Genomic DNA, 13,840 nt, shown 5'->3' with positions numbered 1-13,840 from the left:
CAGGTCACAGCGGATCCAGGATGTTAAGCTGAGTCACGATGGGTTATTACGTGAGATTAGGTTACACGTCTTTGGATTAAGAAGGCTAGGTCAAGATGGGTTTGGGAGTTAGATTTGGCTGTCTTGTTAGGAAAGGAAGTTAGGCTATCAGGTCAAAGTGGGTTATGAGGTTAGGTTGGGTCAGGTCACTTTGGGTTAAGAAATCAGGTTAGACTACGAAGAGTTAGGCTGAACTGTTGGATTAGAACGTTAGGAATGGCTTAGCTGGGTTAGCGAATTAGTTTGTCTGGGTTGCAATGTTAGGAAGTTAGGTCAGGCTCGTTTGGGTTAGGGAACTAGGTTAAGTTGATTCAGGAAGTTGGGCCGAGTTATATTTTCATTTTTAGTTAGGAAATTAGGTTAAGTTGGGCTAAGCAGGGAGGGGTTAAGCCGAATTCTGAGCTTAAGTTAGGTTTGTTGAAATGGCTAAAGAATAGATCGTCAGGCCTCCTGCTAATGATTTAGTTACAGAAGGACTGGATGAGCTGGACTGAGTTTAGTAAGGTTACGCTGGACTGAGTTGGCTTTAGTTAGACATTTAAGTGTTTAGAAAATTTATTGTACAGTACAGTACAGTACAGTACCGTACTGCTATTTCTTTCAGTACTGTATTGCATGTTGAAACATGCAGTACAAAGATGATGAAATCTAGGGTAAAGACATTCATGTTGATGCCTGTTAAAAAGGCTAATAATATTACTATACAGTACTGAAATTTATCAGAAGGCGGCAGTTAACCAATTGTTTCTTTTTAGGCATAGTATAATAAAAGAAATGGAGTACTGTACTGTAATTTACAATGTACTGTATGTTGTACAGTGTTATACAGTATTGTTTTGCCAAAGATTTATCCAACCATATTGTAAATATGCATGTTGAGACATGTTGTTCAAAAAATGATGAAATCCATGTTATTTAGCCTATAGAGACATTCATGTAGAAAAAAAAAAATAGTAAATACTCAGTTCCACACAGCACAATAAGGCAGTCTTTCTTGGACAGTAATCAGTGGAGGGTCAGTACCGTACAGAGCATCATGGCATGTAAATGCAGATACAGCGCTATAGGATAGAGGGATTTAGCTGAAACTAATGACGAGAAGGGAAACAAGACACAGAAGTGTAGACATTGTAGCGAAAAACAAAGTTCTAAGGTACAAAAACTTAGAGAACACCTAAGATGCACTCAGTCTGCCGAGAAAACTTCTTTACACGAAAAGTCTCTGGAGGAGGAGGACGACGACGACATGAGTATACCCAACGAAGAAAATATACCAGGCACATCTATAAGCACACCTTCCCCGCCATTCAAAAGAAGTGCAAGTGACTCCACTGCATCATGTTCATCCTTGGTACAGAGAACTAATTGATTTGTGCATACCATCACAGAAGCAGATACTAAATTACTAAACCTACAATATGCAAGAATGTCTTATGCTTGTAAAATCCCTTTCAGTGTTGTAGAACATAAACACATGACGAAACTCATCCATATGTTACCGGGAACCCCCAAACAGGAGGTAAATGTTAAATGCGAAAATGATTCCAGTGGAACCAGGGTTGTCCGTAAGGCCCATTTGATGGATGGTATCTGGTATGTCCGATGGTTTGTCCAGGGGCCTTCAAAGTGCCTGTTAAATCCGATATCCAAGCTGCCAAGGTCTGCTAAAGCGAGGGTCTATTGTATTAACGTTGTGATGAGGCACGGTAGATTCACCTTGGAGTCGATGATTTCAAGTGTAGTGATAGCTGGCTGTGGAGGTTCAAAAGGCGCCATGGCATAGTTAACAAGATCATAACTGGAGAGATGCTCAGCGCTAACATCAATACCGTGGAGCTGTTCGCTCAGCTTCTTTGGAAGCCGTTGGAGGACGAGGGCCTCCACGAGTTTCAAAACTGAAATTTATAGTGCTGACGAAACTGGGCTCTTCTGGTGTGCTGTCCTTCAAAATATCCAGGCTTCGAAGGATATTAGCAGCACTTCAGGGTGTGAGATAAAGGGGTGTCTCTCCATTCTGGCCTGTGCCAATGCTGATGGACCTCATCAACTACTGTACAGCCAATCATAGTAGGTAAGAGCAGGCGACCCAGGTCACTGAAGGATATCATGGCCAAGCTTTTTGTGGAATACTTTGTGAACAAGTCTGCCTGGTTTACCCAGTGTATCATTCATGCCTGGTTTCACTAAAGCTTCGACCCTTCTATGAGGCAGCTCCAGAAAAGGTATGGCATCAGTCCCGACATGAAGGCAGTGCTACCGTTGGACAAGGCACCAACACATCCTTCCTCCACCAAACGCTGCAGCAAAGATGAACGAACCAAGGGTCCTGCCAACCAGCACCACTTCCCTTATCCAATTTATGGACCAGGGTATTACTCAGAGTGCAAAGAGGCACTACAGAAACCTCTACCTGCATCAGTCCCTTATTGTGACTGGAGATGAGATGAACCAGGAAGACTATGAGGACACAAAAAGCAAGAAAACCCTGCACAGTTAAAAAAAAAAAAAAAAACACCATCAAGGACGTCATTTTGAACTGGGCAGAGGCGTGGAAAACAGTGTCTCTTGCCACGCTCAAGAATGGGTAGTGCAAACTCCTCAGAACCCCGAAGACTCCAGCACCACTGCATGGTTTTGAGAGTTTTGAGCCACTGAGGATGGCAGAAACCTGGCAGTTGAGGAAATGCTGCAAGAGCGGCTGAATGAGGATGATGGTGTGCCAGGCTACCGTCACCAGCTGGAAGAGGAAATAGTGGCTGAACTACAAGACAAGACACCAGCAAAAGAGCAGGACAAAGAGCAGGAGAAGGAGGAGGCACCTGGACCGTCTCTGGCTGCAGCCACTGATGCTGCAAATACTATCCTGACCGTGATAGATAAAGCTGGAGGGCCTCTGGCCCAACATTATAAGGTAATGCGGCTCATCAGGTTGGAGCTAATGCAGACGCAGCAGATAAGGAAGATCCAGGCTAAGATCTTCCGCCCTGTTTTTCAAGCCTGTGGCCTCTGCTGTTGCCAGGAGGCTCCACATAGTCAGAGACCTCCAGTGTGTCAGTAGTATCAACTCCCTCAACTAACCTCCACACAGCCTCAGGATTCAGCAGTACAGCCTCCAGGACCCCAAACCCCAGTACCTCAGAACTCTTTATACCAGATGTGACACCAGAGCCACCAGCAACCATCTTTGCCGTCAGCGACCGTGAATAACAGTTAACATGGTCTTCAGCATATTAGGAGAGTAGGAGTGTGAGCAGTTTACATCCAGCTGTACAGGTACAATGTACATTGCACGAGTTTCCTACCTTTTTTACCCCAATCTGGCCATCTCCCTCTCGTGATTGCCAAGCTGTCATAAAAGACTGGTAATACTGTACAAGTCATGAAGAAGTGCTGTGACAAGGGTGTAAAATTATGGGCCATGTTAATGTAAAATGGATGTAGTTTTCATTTTTAATAATTGAATATGCTATTTTACTCATTCGTTTTCCAATATGTGCATGAAATCCCACTTCCGGTGGGGACCATCAGATATACCGGATTATCAGCCTTATCGGATCAGGCTTCCCCCCAACTGATCCTGTATAGCAAGGGTCCACTGTAAAGTCAAGTCCCATCCTTTTTCTCAACCCTTCAATTGCAGTCTTAGCCCCCCATGCCTCACATTCAAGGACGCACTACACATCCATCGAATCATTGTCATTTCTGCACGTTTTAGGCAACGAATATCATCTTCCTTTCCTGCCCAGGTCTCACTACTGTACCGCGTTACACTCCTAAATACTGCATACATGAATCCCCTTAGCAGGGAGGTAGATCGAGCCCTCTCCATGTTAGGAGAGGCAACAGCTCCCTGAACTTCCATCAACCACTCCGCGCCCTGGACGATGAGGCAGCTCCAGCCCCAGCTCCAGCAAACATGTACCCCAAATAGCAAAATTCTCCCACAAATTCATGTCCTCCAAATAACCCTCCACACACTAAAGAGACTCTACAGTAAGATCAATCCTTTCACGCCTCTCTCTACATGCTCTCCCTGACACACTGCACAGATGATGTCAAACATTATTTCACAGTCTACCTCTAATACCACTGCATCTCTTATGCACCAACTTAACACAAATAATGCACAAGATAAAGTTACTTCTAACAACCTTGTGGCAAACTGCGCATAGCCACACTCCCTCTGCGTTGACACTACTGCCACCAGCCCTTGATACCATTACTTTTGTTTTAGCCGCGTTTATGCTCAGCCCTTGTGCCTCCTTCCACTTTCTCCACTTCCTAAATCTTTCCTCCGCCTCCAGTTCATTCCTGCAGTCAGCACCAAGTCATCAGCATACATGATTAAGGTGACCAGGTCCCGCTTTTAGGCGGGACAGTCCCGCTTTTTTGGCGTCTGTTTCGCAAATTATCTTACGTGTCCCGCTTTTAGAACAATACTATTACATTAGGTATAAAGATGGCCTTCTTTTATGAAACTATGATGAATTAGTGAAATTGTGCATAATCCAAACCAAATAAAAGACCGAATTGTTAATAAAGAATCTGTTATACTCACTGTCAACTTTGGTCGGCCATTCACCGTACCATACGGTATGCTTGGAGTTTATCTCAGACGTTAGTGTTTGATTAGCAGCCTCAGGGTGGGGTGCAGCGCTGTATATATCTGTATCTATCTATCTTTATCTATATCTATCTATATATATGTATCTATGTATATATCTATATCTACAGTATCTATCTATCTATCTACATATATATATATACACACTTATATATACACGTGACAATGTCTCACTTTTAGCTCCAGTAAATCTGGTCACTTTAGCATACATTTCCCATGGGAGTCCATTTCTGAAGTCGCGTGAAACCCTCAGACAACATGACAAACAACATGGGACTCAAAGCTGACCCTTTATGCACGCCACCATTCACGGAAAACTCATCACTCAATTCACGATTCACCCTCACTTGGGTGTGAGCATCCACATAGGCTACTCGCACAGTACATTGCCATAACTACTCCCAGCAGCCACCAACCGATCTCAGCTTTTTCACGGCCCACCTCACCACTTCCCGAGGAACTCTGTCAAAGGTCTTCTCCAGTTCAACAAAAACAAAATACAGCTTAGTATTCTTTCCTATATGTTTTTCCAAAAGCATCGGACGATGACCATGGCACATGCTATGACATCAGTGGTCCATTGTTTGGGTCCGTTGTGCTTGTTGTTTTTGTTTTTGCCAGTCTAAGTAATATATTACTTAGACTGTGGTTTTTGTTATACATTATTGTACAGCACGGTAATAAAATAATGGATCAGCTCAGTACTGTGGTGCTTAAATAAAATATTAAGCTTTAAAGATGAAAATACTATATGTAGCTATGTTTCGTTGTGAATATCAATGCACTGTTTGTATTCAACTTTATTGCAAAAAACAAAACAGTTATGAAATATTAACTTGCATTTTCTAAAAGTATTTTTCAATTTACTTTGTTGTAATTTTTCTGCCATGCAGTACTGTTTTATTTTTTTGTGTCCGACTCTGGGCATATGCTTCCTAGCCCGTTATCGAGGCTCAGTCCTACGTCCATACACCTCCATATGTCACCACTTCGGTGCTAGCATTACCATCCATACTGAGTACATGCTAGGGCTGTCCATACAGGACTGGTGACGTATTGGTATTAGCGGAGATATTTTTACGACATGTCGGTGGGGCGTCTCATAGATCAATGAAGTATGTTTTAACGAATTTCAGATCCTTAACTACACCTGGATGATAATACTTTCTTACTGAGGCAGGGTTGACAGGTGGAACATTATTACCAGGACCTGCTTCATGCTCGCTACACCATGAATTTAATTCTTCATCCTGTACTTTTTTTCTTTTTTTCTTTACGAGACCAGTTTACTTTCTCACCACCTTTAAAATAACAGCTACATCGCTGTGATATGAAGCATAGGAGTGTTGATGGACTTACTTAATACCTTTTCCCACATTTATTTTTATTTTCATCTGCTAGAAACCGAAACTACAGTCTTAAGCTTCGGACTGGTGACTATAATCTGGAACTAAGCACTGAACCCTTTTTGTCACGTATTAACCCCTTTTGCTTTGGTATTATGGGAGAAACTGCATCATCTGTTGCCTCTTTAGAACTAGCACGCGCTTGTCATGGTTACATGTCACACTTCCACTCCATTGTGAGGGTTGCTCGACTGGTGGTTCCGTGCTTGTTTTTTTTTTTTTTTTTTTTTTATCCCCCCCCTCCCTTTTTTTACTAGGTAATCGTTCAGAGGTCTAAACTGAAACTCAGATAACTGTTCTGAGGACATAAATGCTATTCCACTTCATAACAATAGGCCTACCTAGCGAGACAGTGATACAACATTCGGAACCCAACGGAATTTGCAAACTATCGTATTATAGTTTCATAATAATAATAATAATAATAATAATAATTGTAATGCTAGGTGTAAATAGGCTCGACTTCTCGTTCCTAAAACACCTAACGTGTAGCGGGGTCCTCTTTCGAGACCGGAGCTTAGTGCAATAAAGAGAGGCAGGACACAAAAACTTCAGACAATAACCTTTACACGTATATTACCACAATCAGACACAGGACAAATCAGCAGATATTACAGTATAATACATAGCAAAATAAAAACCTTATCTAGGACATTGTATCTCGCAGGATACTTGCTTATCTGATATTAATGCCAACACAATTAAGCCTAGTGAATTCAGGGTACAGTGAATATAGGTGCGCGCGGGAGGCGCGGAGAGTCTCACAAGGGGGGGGGAGGAGGGGGGGTGCGGGGAGTGGCTTGTGACGGCTAGGAGGGAGTTATGGTAATACTGGAGAGAGGCAAGGATTAACAATGGAAATTACACGTTTTCCAATAGCAAAGGGACTTTGGTAATTGATTCTATTCCTGGTATGCACTTACACTAGATACTGGGGCGAGGGAGTGTCGTACAGGATTTACGGGTAGCGTGAGTGGGGGAATATCATTAACACTTTCTCGATTTATTTCTTTAGAGTTTACAGCAGTGGGGGTGTATTACTACGGAGGAATTTCCAGGCGGCACAGTCTTACTAATTGTATATAAGGGACGTCACTCATAAATATAGTTCATCAGATCTTGGTTCACACACTCGTCCTTTATTCCCTCACTGTGATCTTACTTGCCCCGATATTCACTATATTGAGTCACTGCACGATATTACACTAGGTTCGGCAAAGTCACACTTAACCTAAATCACTTGCACTGTTTCTGGGCAGCATCACACGTATTCATCGTGGGGGGCAGGGGCGGGAACACGCCATCGGCAATCCTGCCGGGCGAGGGGCACCGCCAAGGGGAGGCATGCCGGGAGGGCACGGGACGACTCGTAGGGGCGTCCTCTTGCGTCCTGGGCTACCCGTGGCCTCCGGGCTGGGCTCAGGGGTGTGGCCCTCGGGACTGGGGCCGAATAGCTCCAGAAATCTCTGGTGTAAGTCTCGGCCGGAGGTGGGAGCCTTACGTCGTCGTGGGGGCGTATGGAGATCGCGCCCGGGCGTCCTGGGGAGGATTGGGAGAGACTGCGGACTGCGGTCTCCAGCGTCTAGGGGCGCCGACAGGGGAGGACTGCGGCACCGGCTTACACTAGGGCCTGTCAGGTGCGTCTGCTCCAGAGCCAGGCTTAGGGAGCGGAGGCCAGGGGAGGCTGTGGGGCCTGACCAGGCTGCTCCGGTACGGGAGGCCTGGGCTCTCGTCCCCTGCCGGGGTGATGTCTCGCTCCTTGCCTCCTTTCGTCCGAGGGGCCCGGCAATTGGCCGTGGCTGCCCAGGGGAAGGGTTCTCAGGTGTCGGGGCCCGGCAATTGGCCGTGGCCTGAGTGGGGGAGTCAGCGCACCTCTGTGCACCTTCGGAGCGACAGTGGGCCGTCTCACGAAGGCAGGAGCGGCACTGGGCCGCCTCCTTCTGCAGGAGGGGGGAGCGACAATAGGCCGTCTCTACCAGGGCACCTTCGGAGTGACAATAGGCCATCTCACGAAGGCGGGAGCGACAGTAGGCCGTCTCCTTCTGCAGGAGGGGGGAGCGACAATAGGCCGTCTCTACCAGGGCACCTTCGGGGTGACAATAGGCCGTCTCACGAGGGCGGGAGCGACAATAGGCCATCTCGACCAGGGCACCTTCGAAGCGACAATAGGCCGTCTCACGAGGGCGGGAGCGACAATAGGCCGTCTCTACCAGCACACTTACGGAGCGACAATAGGCCATCTCACGAGGGCAGGAGCGACAATTGGCCGTCTCGACCAGGGCACCTTCGGAGCAACAATAGGCCGTCTCCTGAGGGGCGCTGCCTGGAGTGTCTAGAACAACTCCACCCCTAGCTGGTTCGACAATCCCACTCCGTGAAGGTAGTGTCCTTCTCCTACGATGGCGACGGCGTGGTGGCTGCGTGACATAGGGGCACACGGTCCGGGCTGACATATGCCGTTGTTGCTGGGGGTTGCTCCGACTGATGGTGGCTACCCCGTGGGGTCCTTGTGGGGGTGTCGGCACTTTCCCGGGCATACTGGGCTGTATTTCACTTGCCCAGTTGTCGGGGGCACTACGGTATTCTTTTGTTTCCATTTTGGGGGCACTGCATTGTAAGTCACGCATTTTAATAATAATAATAATAATAATAATAATAATAATAATAATAATAGACTATAATCCGCAACTGTATACTTGCATAATTTCAGGTCATTTTGTGGCTTATGACTGCGGCAACAAGCATTGGTAAAAACAAGAAGCCAAGAAAAGCCAAATATTTTCACTTCAGTAAATGTAAAAAGTGAGCATATACGTGAGATTGGCTCTAGCGTCGGGAAATAATGATAATAATAATAATAAATATAATTATTATTATTATATTATAAAAACAACAACAATGATAATAATAATAACAAGAAGCGGTGCCAAGTCACAACACACCCGTCTCCGGCAGTCATTTTAGTGCTGACATATAAACACAATAGGATATCTTGTCAAAGACGTCACATCAAATTTGGAGTAAATCGGGTGAAAATTGACGATTGTACGTCCCTTTGAAATTTTAGGCCGACCAACCTACATTGACCCCTGGGCCGTGACCCCCCTACCGCTAAGTGGGGGGTGACCCCCCCCCGATGTAATGAAGCATGTTATAGCATGCAGATTTGAAAGATGTGGTTTTGGTTTCATGTCAGTATGAGGAATTTGAAAGGAGTTATGGCTAAAAAACTTTTTTTTTTTTTTTTACATTTTTTGAGCCTACAGCCTGGGCCTGGGCCCAGTTTGGCCAAAAATTTAATCAGGTGATCAGGTCATATCCCATCACGAAATGCGCGCTCACGCCACCAAAACCCCCACCCCGCTACAGAGCCGCAGCCCCACCCCCACCCCAGGAGGACACCACAGTGGGCCAGGTGAGTGCAATGCTGGCCCAGAGTGAGACGTGCTCGGGTGCGCCCCTACCTTGTGTCTCTCTTCCCCTCAACCTGCTCAACCACGACATCGCAGGGATGCGAGACTACTTCTTGGCCAGACCAGCCCTCATCAGGATCGGGGTGGGACTTCTCCAGACTTAGTCCCAGGCAGTACTGCGGTAATGGCCACAGGACATACCGGGGAGGAAACAGCCACTGTACGTCTCTCAGCTACTTCCCATCGTGCAGGCAAACCCGTGGTAACGACTACTGTACGCATCAGGGAGGGAACGGCCACTGTATGTCACTCATCTGCCTCTTCCTCCTTCGGGAGCAGCCCCGCGGCTATGACCACTGTACGCGCCGGGGAAGGAATGGCCACTGTACATCTTTCTGCTGCTAACCCAAGGGCCTATGGAACCGTGACGATGGCCACTGTACGCGTCGGGGAAGGGACAGCCACTGTACGCCCTTTGTCCACAGTCCTGAGGGTTCTCCTGGAGAAGAAGGTCCCTTGCATGGCCCACTCTCCTCCCTGCGGCTGTGCAGGATGCAACTGTCTCTCCCTCCATGTGTGGTTTCCCGGAGGTGCTGCCGTTCCAGGAGTGCTGGCGAGGTTCGGTCGCTGAAGGTGTGATCCCTTCAGTCAGCCCCTGAACGACGCCGGGTCCTGACGGACCCCCCACGGGCGAGGTGCCGTAGCCAACCCCTGACGGCGCCCCAACCTAGAGGCGATCGCAGTCCCAGGCCTCCCAGGGCGGGACCTCCCTTGCCCCACTCACCATCGGCCCTCCGCCAGGAGTAAGGAGCGGCAGGCCCAACTCCTGACGCTGTTTGGCCCCAGTCCCGAGGGCCCCTCACCAGGTCAAGGCCCTGACAGGAAAGGGCCTCCCTGCACCCCAGACCAGCAATGTGCCTGGGCCGTGACGCCCCCAAGAGCTGTCCCATGCCTACTGCAGGAGGGCTTACCAGTAGGGCTCCCTCTGACTCCCGGGCGCCATCTCAACTAAGTCCAGACCTCGGCAGCCCAGTGACGGCACAGTAAGAACCCAGTGTCGTGTTAGAGACTTAACAGTGACACAGCCGTGTATTATAGAAAACAGTGAGATAGAACACCACCAGTAAAGTGTCCCTAACCCCACGTACTCAGTGTGCTGTGTTAGTGCCTAAGTTCCCAGGACTAGAGCAATATGCAAGTGTGTGGCGATACCTAAGTGCAATAGACCAGTGTACTACGCTGAGTCCAAGGGACAGATCATATGAACAGTGTCACCATACCTATGTGATATTCTCTTGTACAATAACTCAGGTATAATCAGTGTCTGTGTGACGTGATGTATTATTGCTCACTAGCCTGTCACTATACCCGTTCCACATCTAGTGCACCACTGTATGTATATTGTAAGGAAGTTGAATTAAGGCAATATATGTGTTATGGTGTCTTGCCGAGTTTTTATGCCCTGTTCCTTTGTGTTCTATTTACGGTCTAGAAAGATGACCCCGCTCAGTCACTGGTGTCTTTAGGACGAGAAGTCGACCTAAAAACATCCAGCATAACACATCATCCCTGTAATTTTAGTCAAAGTCGCACCAGTAGTTTTTAAGACAGACAAACAAACTGAATGAAAACAATACCCGTTCCCGAGCCCCTCCGGGGCGGGGATGGGTAATAATAATAATAATAATAATAATACGCTCGGGAAGAAAAAGTTTGGCACGGACTTGGGGGTCGTGGTCTGTATAGGTCTGTGGTCGTGGTGCTGAACTTCCCATTTTCGCCAGATCAATTTCTAATACTAAAAGAATGTCTTCATCTGCACCTTCTTTCCCACCCTAGGGCAGTGTATTCACTATTAATACAGTCAATAAACACTCGTATTAAAAAAAAAAAAGGAAATTGTTTTTTGTGTACTGGTGATTCTTCTTAATATCCTGGCACAGAAATTGAAATGATCTTTATTATTATCATTTGTTTATATACAGCTATTCTTCGTATCTACGGAAGTGTGCTTAGGCAGAAAGAAAGCAAAATTACGTGGCGACATCCAGCAGTTTGGAAAGTGCGAGGAGAGTGACTGGAGGAATGACCACAAGTTCATTATCATTCATTACCAAATTCCTCAGAATTTAAAACCAAACCTCTTTTCACTGAAATTATGATGACACAGCTGTAAGATATTTACATATATTTAGGTAAAGTAAGTTCTTCTAGTCATTAACTAAAAGAACGTACTTTACCTAAAGCCCGAAATATACAGTATGTAAGTTCTTTTAGTTAATGAGTAAAAGAACGAACTGTTACATCGCCGTCCCACACTGCCACAGACTCCAACAGCAGTAGTTCAGTATAGGAAGGACGTTCCCCAGTGAGTTGTTCTTCCAAGAAGCAGCCTTACGGTGTACAACAAAACCAGCTGAGGTGCTGTAAATAAACACTGGCTTCTTAAGTTCACTGGCTTTATTTTTCAAATAATTGCCAACTTACTGTTTTCACAAATAGCGAAGATATACAAACTTCACTAACTGCAGTAACACTAAGCTTAATGCTTGCCAACAACACTTCACTATTCTCACAAGTGCCGATGATATACAAACTTCACTGACACTGCATTACACTCAGACTGACCTGAAAACCGACTGAAACTCCTCTAGTCTCTTCCCCTTTTATTTAATTTTCATAAAAAACAAGTTAAGCTGAATCTGATTATAATGTCAGATTATCTCCAGTGGATTACTGCAAGAAGTATAACGTCAGACAACCCTTTCACCCTGAAGGATTATAATTTGAAAATAGTTGCACTGAGCTCTATAGTATGGAGGGGCTTTGCCATGGGTAGCACCACGTAGTTTGTGTAACCGCCGCCTGTGGTCCAGGGCGGCGCTGATGTTATCTACACCAAGGCCTAAAGATCTACATCCCCGACGCCCACGTCTTTTGAAATCAGCCGATGAAATCGGAAAATCTAGTGCCATGGCCCACTGCTTGGCTTATGTAAGCAACAGCGAAACAGAAACAGCAAGCTAAGGACAGTGATGGAAGCGACGAGTGGTGGTGGTTCAGTGCGGCGGCCAAAGTTACACTCTCGCTGCAGAGACAGCCTTACCATATTATAGAGCTCAGTGGTCGCTACCCATAATAAAACATCTTCAGGCTGCAGCCTCTAACTCAGAGTAGGGCGGTAACCGCAAGGGTAACCGGTTTGGGATGTTCGCACTGAGGGGCTCAATATTAGTATCTGCTGTATGCGGGGTCATCGCTAACCTGAATCAAAGAAGCTGTCATCAGACATAGTAAAATAATCAAACCACACTGCCAAAGTGAGGAAAATATTTTGTAGTGTCTTGTCTCTCATGTTAAACCTGACAAAATTCTGCTCTCCATTTCGCTGCACTTACCCAGTCTATTTTTGTATTTTAACAGCCTAGCATCCCACTACTGCTGCCCATTCTATTAATATATATGAAGGTCACTGAGCACTTTGCTGTGTCTGGTGAACATCAGTAACCAAGCAAACTGTTCAAACCCCCAGTCAAACATGGCGGCTGACATTCGGAAGTGACGTAAACATGCAAGTAAACACCAACGTAACACCAACGTTTCTTGTGTTTTATCGATTCCTGTCGTCTTTGTAAGTAATATTAAATTTCATATAGCACTGCAGATGAACCTGTAGATTTAGCGAGGTAGGCAGAATTTGAAACCACATGCTTACCCAAAATTTTACTTGTCAAGTAACACGTTCTTGGTAACGAATGTGTAGAACTTGTCCGGGCTTTCGTCTCGACACCTGCTTACATATATCCGGCAATAATGTCACTGCTACAGCTGAGTGACGATTAACTGGTTGGTAAGTTCATTTAGCATCAAGAAATGTCAATAGCTTAGAAAAATCACTTACCCTGAGTCCACGCGGCTTCTCCACGCGTTATCACAAACGTATCACGGAGTTCACACGCGGCGGTTGAGTGAGAAGCAGTGTAGTGTGTTGAGATTGGAGGGTACGTGGGGACTGGTGAGCCAGAAAAACACCCCCTGCACCTCCACCACCACCAGCGCTAACACTATTTTGGTTGGGTCCCGTCACTGCGCGTGTCGTGTCAGCCCTCCCTCCCTCACACCGCACCACGCCGCATAGGGGAAGCAACGCTTAAATCCAGTGATAATTTATGACAACCCGTGTTATTTGTAATTAACTTCGTGGTCGGAACAACCCAAATATTCCATTCCAGCTGGCGTCGAACGATTTTATTCGGCTGTTTGAGTCACAGGAGTCTGTCAATCTCTCAGTCAGGGCAAAATAAGAATTCCACTCCAGCTAAAGCCAGACGATTTCACCTGAGTGAGTCGTATGGAGA

General features: G+C 46.2%; 1 protein-coding gene across 1 annotated transcript in view; it reads right to left on the bottom strand.

The window, feature by feature from the left end:
* Positions 1-13,522, bottom strand: part of LOC145406837 (uncharacterized) — a 32,186-nt gene extending 18,664 nt beyond the window's left edge. Inside the window, exon 1 of the mRNA XM_080277943.1 lies at positions 13,384-13,522. The gene's annotated coding sequence lies outside the window, so the exon portion shown is untranslated. The remainder of the gene's footprint in view (positions 1-13,383) is intronic.
* Positions 13,523-13,840: the final 318 nt, after the last annotated feature.

This window comes from Coenobita brevimanus, chromosome 71 (genome assembly GCF_032717465.1).
Source record: "Coenobita brevimanus isolate Jiangsu-jjx chromosome 71, ASM3271746v2, whole genome shotgun sequence".
NCBI classification, from domain to species: Eukaryota; Metazoa; Arthropoda; class Malacostraca; order Decapoda; family Coenobitidae; genus Coenobita; species Coenobita brevimanus.
Note: the sequence above shows the minus strand (reverse complement) of the source record. Positions and strands in the feature narration are given on the sequence as shown.